This window comes from Oxyura jamaicensis, chromosome 8, assembly GCF_011077185.1.
Source record: "Oxyura jamaicensis isolate SHBP4307 breed ruddy duck chromosome 8, BPBGC_Ojam_1.0, whole genome shotgun sequence".
NCBI lineage: Eukaryota > Metazoa > Chordata > Aves > Anseriformes > Anatidae > Oxyura > Oxyura jamaicensis.
Window position 1 is genome coordinate 29,276,339 of NC_048900.1, and position 6,292 is coordinate 29,282,630.

Sequence of the window (6,292 nt, forward strand, 5' to 3'; positions counted from 1 at the left end):
CACTGAGCACAAATAAACGTGTTCCCAGCAGGCTGTCTCCAGTTCCCACCAAGGCAAGCTCTCCTCCAGCGCTCTCGGCACCCCTCAGCAGTTCCAAGCCCAGCCACACATCTGCTCTTGTGCTCTGCTCTCTTTCTCATCCCTCGCCTATTTTTCTTTTCTGCAGTCCCAGGGACGAGGCCTGGCAGCCCCTTTCCATCCAGCAGCCAGCCCCTTCGGCACCCAGCTCCGCGGCAGGAAAGCCGTCCCACGCAGGGGAAACAAGGTTTGGGGGTTCACCAAAAGAACCTTTCCCTTTCAACAAAGAAAAGGCAGCGGTGGGCTGGTGGTGGGATACGCAACTAGCAGGGCACGATGCCTTACACTCTCCACTGGATGGAAATCCCACCGCTGGGCAACTTTTCTCACCAGTGAGGGGAAACGCTCATCAGTCATCCTGTGGCTGGAGGGTAAAGCATATCCGGGGCCTCTTTTGGGGTTTTCACCTTCCCCAGCAAGCCGTGATATCACCAGTGAGCCTGAAAGCACAACCTTTGGGGGTGAAAGCTCTCCTGCCTGGCTGTCAGGCAGCACTCCCAGCCCAGGGACTGCTGCGGCAGAGAATGGTGGGCAGGGCTGGGGGCAGGTGGAGGCATCTGATACCAAAGGGACAGAGGGAGACTCTAAAAAGGAACTTGCTGGGGCAAGGAAACCTACCGTGGAGAGCAGATGTTTCCAGATGTTTTAAACCTGATCTCTCAGTCCGTGCAGCTCCTCACGGCACGCAGAGGATCGGGACCTACGTCCTGCCTGCAGCACAGCGCTGGAAAAACTAAATGTCTTTCCCTGCTTCAAGGGGCACGCGCTGTTTCCACGTGGAAAGTACAGCCCCAGGAGGAAATTTGTTCTCAGCTGTGCAAGCGTGGCTTCTTACCGCGTGCTGTGCGTCGATGGCTGCTCCGCGTCGGCGCCCCATTAAAAACCTCAATGAATGCAAGAAGTTCCCCTGAGGACTATCGCAAGGACGAACCACTGAAAGTTCTAGCTGAACAACACCCAGTTTGACCACGACTGGCATCGTTACCCCCAAGTCCCGATGTCCCCCCTTTAGCATTCACAAGGAGCAGCCAAACCCTGGCTACGTGAGCGAGCTGGCTACCTCCAGGCCTCAGATTCCCGACTGGCGCCTCCAGGACTTCCTACACCTCACTCCAAGCCCGCTGTCCGATCCATGGACCCTTTGTCCATGACGAGTGCCATCTATTCACCACCAGCAGGTCACGTTAGAGTATAACCCTGAACGTTATTTCCCTTGTAACTAGAAGCAAGGCTTCCTACGCCAACTTGGGCGCACCAAATGCAACCAGAAAAAAGAAATAAATCTCAAAATAGTCTCCAGCTGAACAAAAAATCCATTTGGCGGAACAGAAGAGCCATTAAAGCTCCTGATAATTAAAAGGACACATAAAAAGCTGCCTCTCTAATAGCTATCTTATATTCAGCATGTAACCTGGGATCCTTAGACAAACATTCCAGTTAATTACAGCCCGCGGTCTCGCGAAGCCCAGGGTCTCTATGTTTAAAGTACGCCTTCCCCAGTCACTTCCTTTCTGACCTCCTTCACTGGTTAATTATTGTGTGTGCACGCGGTTCACACAGGGAAAAAGAAAAAAAAAAGACAAAGGAGAGGAAAAAAAATCCCCTTGGAGCTGGCTTACACAGCAAAACACGACTGGTCATTTTCTCAGCGCTCAGAGCCACGAATAAAATAAAGCCGTTGGTCTGCACGTCCACCTTTCGTTACTGCACACAAAAATATTCCTGCTTTTATGTGGCTTACACCCTGCCCAAACCACGAGATGTTCCTTTTTGTTTTTAGCTTAGGAAAAGGACTGGAAATATCAGTTTTTCTTGTCTTCCCAAGGAAAGGCTCACCGAGACCTCTCAAGGACCTTAGCATCCTTGTGACATTGGATGCTGGGTTGTGTCACTGGAGGGGTTGGGAGCTTTTCCCTTTCTCAGAAAGGAATAACACAGTTCAAGCAGAGCTGACAATTTTTGCCCCAGATGGAGCTTAGCCATGGGCTTCCACTCAGACTTGGATGTTAGCACAAGTCAGTACTCAGTGCCCAGTGACTGACCGCCGTGCAGCGACAGCTGCCACTTCGCACTCCTCTGTAAAAACACTCAGCTTTCCTGCCCGCATGCAGTAGGAGACACCGTGCTTTTTCCAAACGCTTTGAGGAAGTCTCTCTTTTCCAACAGACGGCTCCGTCCAGGCTCCACCGCGCTGTGAGTCAACAGGCACGCGGCGTGGTGGTGCACGAGAGACACGGCTCGAGGGAGAGCTCTGGCCCCGAGCTCCCCTGCCAGCACCGCCGTGCCCTGCACGCAGCCTTCCTCCGAAACCCGAGGTCCTGCGACTTCCTCTCCTTTCGAGTGCAATGGGTTGATTTACAACCTGAAGTGGAGGAAATACCCTGCCCGATCCTGAGTGCTGCGGGGTAAGTGCGGGTTCTTCATTGGTACAGAAGATGAACAACAACATGTTCCCTTTTTTTACCATTGATTAAAGCAGCAGTCACCGTACAGCACGACCCGTGGTGCTCTCCTGACAACATCTCGGTATTAAGGCAGAAAGGATCGCCCCTGGGCTGAGCTCCCACGAGGCCCGACTGTGAAAACCACAGGGCTGGATCCTCCAGAACACAGCCACGTCTCACGTTAAAGACGAGGAAGCCTAGGACAAAGCAGCAGCGCTAGCTGAGCCTCAAACTGTTCTCTGCCTTCTTGCCTGCACCGAGCAGCCGGGGATTTCCGTAAGCCTCGCAGAGCACTGCTGAGTGCAGCACGAGACATTCACAGCAAGGCAGCTTTTGGAGAAGAGGAAAAAGCTGCACTGAAGCTTCTGTTAAAAATACTTTTAATTATCTGTGGAAGCGTTTTGACAAGGCAAATGGCATCTGGACAAAGGAAGAGAACGGAGTGCTTGAGTACCCCGCTGAGCCCAAGACACTTGTGGTGCCCGTGGAAGCCAGCGGCAGCTCTGCTGTCGGTTTCAGTGGGCGCAGGCTTCACACTGCTCCTGTTTAACCTCAGGCAGGGCAAAGGCAGCTGTCAGTGTCCCTGACGCATCGCTCAGGCCATGCCAAAGGGCTCTAAGTGAACACAAATGTACGTTTAGTCTTCCCAAGGCTCCTCTTGCAGAACCCCATCAGCGTCAAGGGGAGCTTCCACAGAAATGAGGCACTAGCTCTGGATGTGGCAAATCCAAGAGTTTTGCCCTCAATGCAGAAGCAGCTGGGGGCAAGCAGGTGGACAAGGGAGGGCGAAAAGTGTTTTCTGCAGATGCCACCAAAAGCCAGGAACAGGAAAAGTGAAAATCCACAGACGGAGAATAAAAAACACCTGTAAAAATCACACACTGAGCTTTGCGTGAGGCTGAAAGGCATAGTAAAACCCAGGGTGAGGCAGGTGCATTATTTGAGGTCAGAGGGACCCTGATCAACTGCAGGAGCAGGGAAGGAAGAACAAACTCTTCCAAGGTCGGATGCCTTCAGAACGATGATGGTGTGACCGAAGCAGCAGCTCTGGACTACGTCGCCCAGTCTCGAGATGGTTCATGAGGAACGAGAGGGCACTGAAACAGGGACTTGTATGAAAGGCTGCATTCATCTGCCTAGCTGTGTATGCTGCGTGATGTTTAAAGAGAGATTTTTCCTTTCTCTTTATATGAATTCCAACCAAATCTGCAGGTCTTTTCCTCTGCCAGCCCCTGGAAAGACTGGAGATCCGGGATGCAGCCTGCTTCAGTGCCTGGGACGTTGAGGAACTCGGTACTGACCTTTGTGGAGGTGGTGCTTCCACATCCCCTTTCACACGCAACACCATAACCAGAAAAAAACGTGGGGATAAGGGAAAGGGGTGAGCACGTGGGGGACAGCACAGCCCCAGAGGGGAAAAAATAGCGTACAAGCAACTAGAAGTATTATGATACTCCAGGAGGATGTTCCAATAGTTTAATAAAAAAATCATTAACAATGTATTTTCAATTAAAAATTAACAATTTCAGGCAAGATTTCAGGTATTGTTTACCCCTCTATAGCAAGTTTAACTTGAGAGTTTCTTCTGATGGGTCAAGAAGAATGAATAAGTACACGGGGTGACCAAAGTTCAAGCTAAAAATCTCTTCTGGTTTGAAGCCTTCCAATAAGAAAGCAGCATGACCTGGTCAGAAAGATATCTTTTAACAGGCTGTCTTTAAAAGATTTTTTCAAACTGCCGCAGGAGTCACTGATAGCTGCTAACCCTAACATTTAAACGTGCCAGTAGTAACAAACAGCCACCACCCGACCCCAGAGTCCCGTGTGCACCCTTGAGGTTCACCACACTGGTTGAAGAGAGCACAGGCAGTAAATCAGTGCCGTGGAGACCACATCTGTGGTCTTTCTAAGAAACAGAACAGCCAACCTCCTGTCTCGTTTTCTACCAGTACTGTGACAACCAGCTTAGGGACTCGCATCCCTGGTACACAGGCCTTAAAGTAATTTACCTTCACGGACCTGCAGTCAGTCCCATCTGAATTACACACTTTCAGCCAGACCAAGAGCGGCATGACCATTTCCTGTGAATAAGACAAATGGTATGTCTACCTCAATAAGCAAGCCAAACCGGAGGGCAGAGCGTGAATATGTGATGGATCTATTCTTCTTTAAACAATGGAATGGGGGAGGGCTTCCAGCAGCCACCAAGGCAGCTCCTGGGACTTCCGTGTGCTGCTTGCTGGTGAGCAGAGCCCAATCTTTCAGCCTCAGGAGCAGGAGCATGCAGAGCGGCACTTTCTGTGCCAGCATGAGGAGGGCTACAGCTCAGTCTGAGCACCTCTGGCTGCATCTTCTGCCCACAGGTTTTTGCCTTCACGTGCACTGGATGTGCCGTCTGCGAACCTGGGATTTCTCAGCAGGCGATACAAAAACATGGGAAATTCCAGCCAGAAAGGGAGCAAGTCTGACAAACAAGCATGAAAGAAAGAGGAGTTGGAGTTGCAACAGCTCTGCTCCCGGAGGAGCTGACCTCACTGCGGGCTGCCTGGTCCTTCCACAGGCATGGCCTGTGAGGACGGCAAACCCCACAAATGAGCCTGGTGACTCAGAGCCCACCTCTGCCCGCATGCACACGCTGCTGCCATCTGGTTGGCTCGAAAACACATCAGGCGGATTAGATGCAAAGGTACACAATGGGGGCACAGCTGCAACTCTCACGGCCACCACCCCATGAAATTAACGTGTCCGTGCTACTGCTTGATGAACTGACTGCGCTGCGAGAGGCTGACAGAGGCAAAAGAAAGGAGCAAGCACCACGGTGGTGACCCCAGGGCCCTTTTATTTAACTTCCTACTAGGGCTGCACAACTCCAGCGCTCCTGCTTCCAGTATTTGCCTCTCATGTGACCACTCCTCTGCCTACAATCCCAGCTCAAATGGTGTGGCAGAGAATCCAGCCCTCTCCATTCCTCAGACCTTGACCTGCCACATCAACCCCTGGCCGGAGCACACCCAGAACTGCACAGATGTGTGAGAGGAGCAGCGTTTTCACCCCTGCCTTCAGATCCTGCGTGGGGTGGGATGGATGCCCCTCCTCTACCTCCTTCCTAGCCTCTTCCTCTGACCAGCTTCTTTTTCAGTGGCCTCTATCATGATTTCTGCAATTGCAGCACTGTTTTATCACTCAGTGGCACGAAAACGATCCTCCTTTCACTTCTGCCCGCAGCCTCCCGAACAGCACCAGCGAAACCCACGGCCCCCACCTGAACTCTGCCACAAGTTCCAGCTGGGAGGGGAGCCTCGGAGCAGCCCGGCCACGCCTGCCCACAGAAAATCCGCGGCTCCCACCGGGACCTGGCAGCCTAACTCGTAAGGAAAATTTCAGGACCCTCAAATTACAATAACAACAATGTATAAAACGGCATCGAACAGCTCTGCGGCTCCAGGGGGCTGACGGCAACAGCAGCCAGCTGCCCCCCGCCAGGGGCACACCGTCCCCCCCCCCCACGGCCGAAGGCCCTCACAGGGGCTCCATTTCCCCACCGGGCCGGGGCTGCAGCAACGCGGCCCGGCAGGGAAACGCCGCGGGGCGCCCGGGAGCGGCCGGCGCGGCCTTTGTTCGCGGGCAGCCTCCCGGAGAGCCGCCCCCCGCCGCCGCCGCCTTTGTCGGGGGAACCGCGGCCCCCTCAAGCCCGGCCCGGCCCGGCCGCACCGCCCCGAGACCCGCCGGGTGCAGGCGGCGCCCCGTCAGCGGCCCCACGGCCGGCACGG

At 53.6% G+C, this 6,292-nt stretch overlaps 1 protein-coding gene across 15 annotated transcripts in view; it reads right to left on the bottom strand.

Moving 5' to 3' along the window:
- DOCK7 (dedicator of cytokinesis 7) overlaps nt 1–6,292 on the bottom strand; it is a 96,137-nt gene that overhangs the window by 89,149 nt on the left and 696 nt on the right. The gene's annotated exons all lie outside the window — the stretch shown is intronic.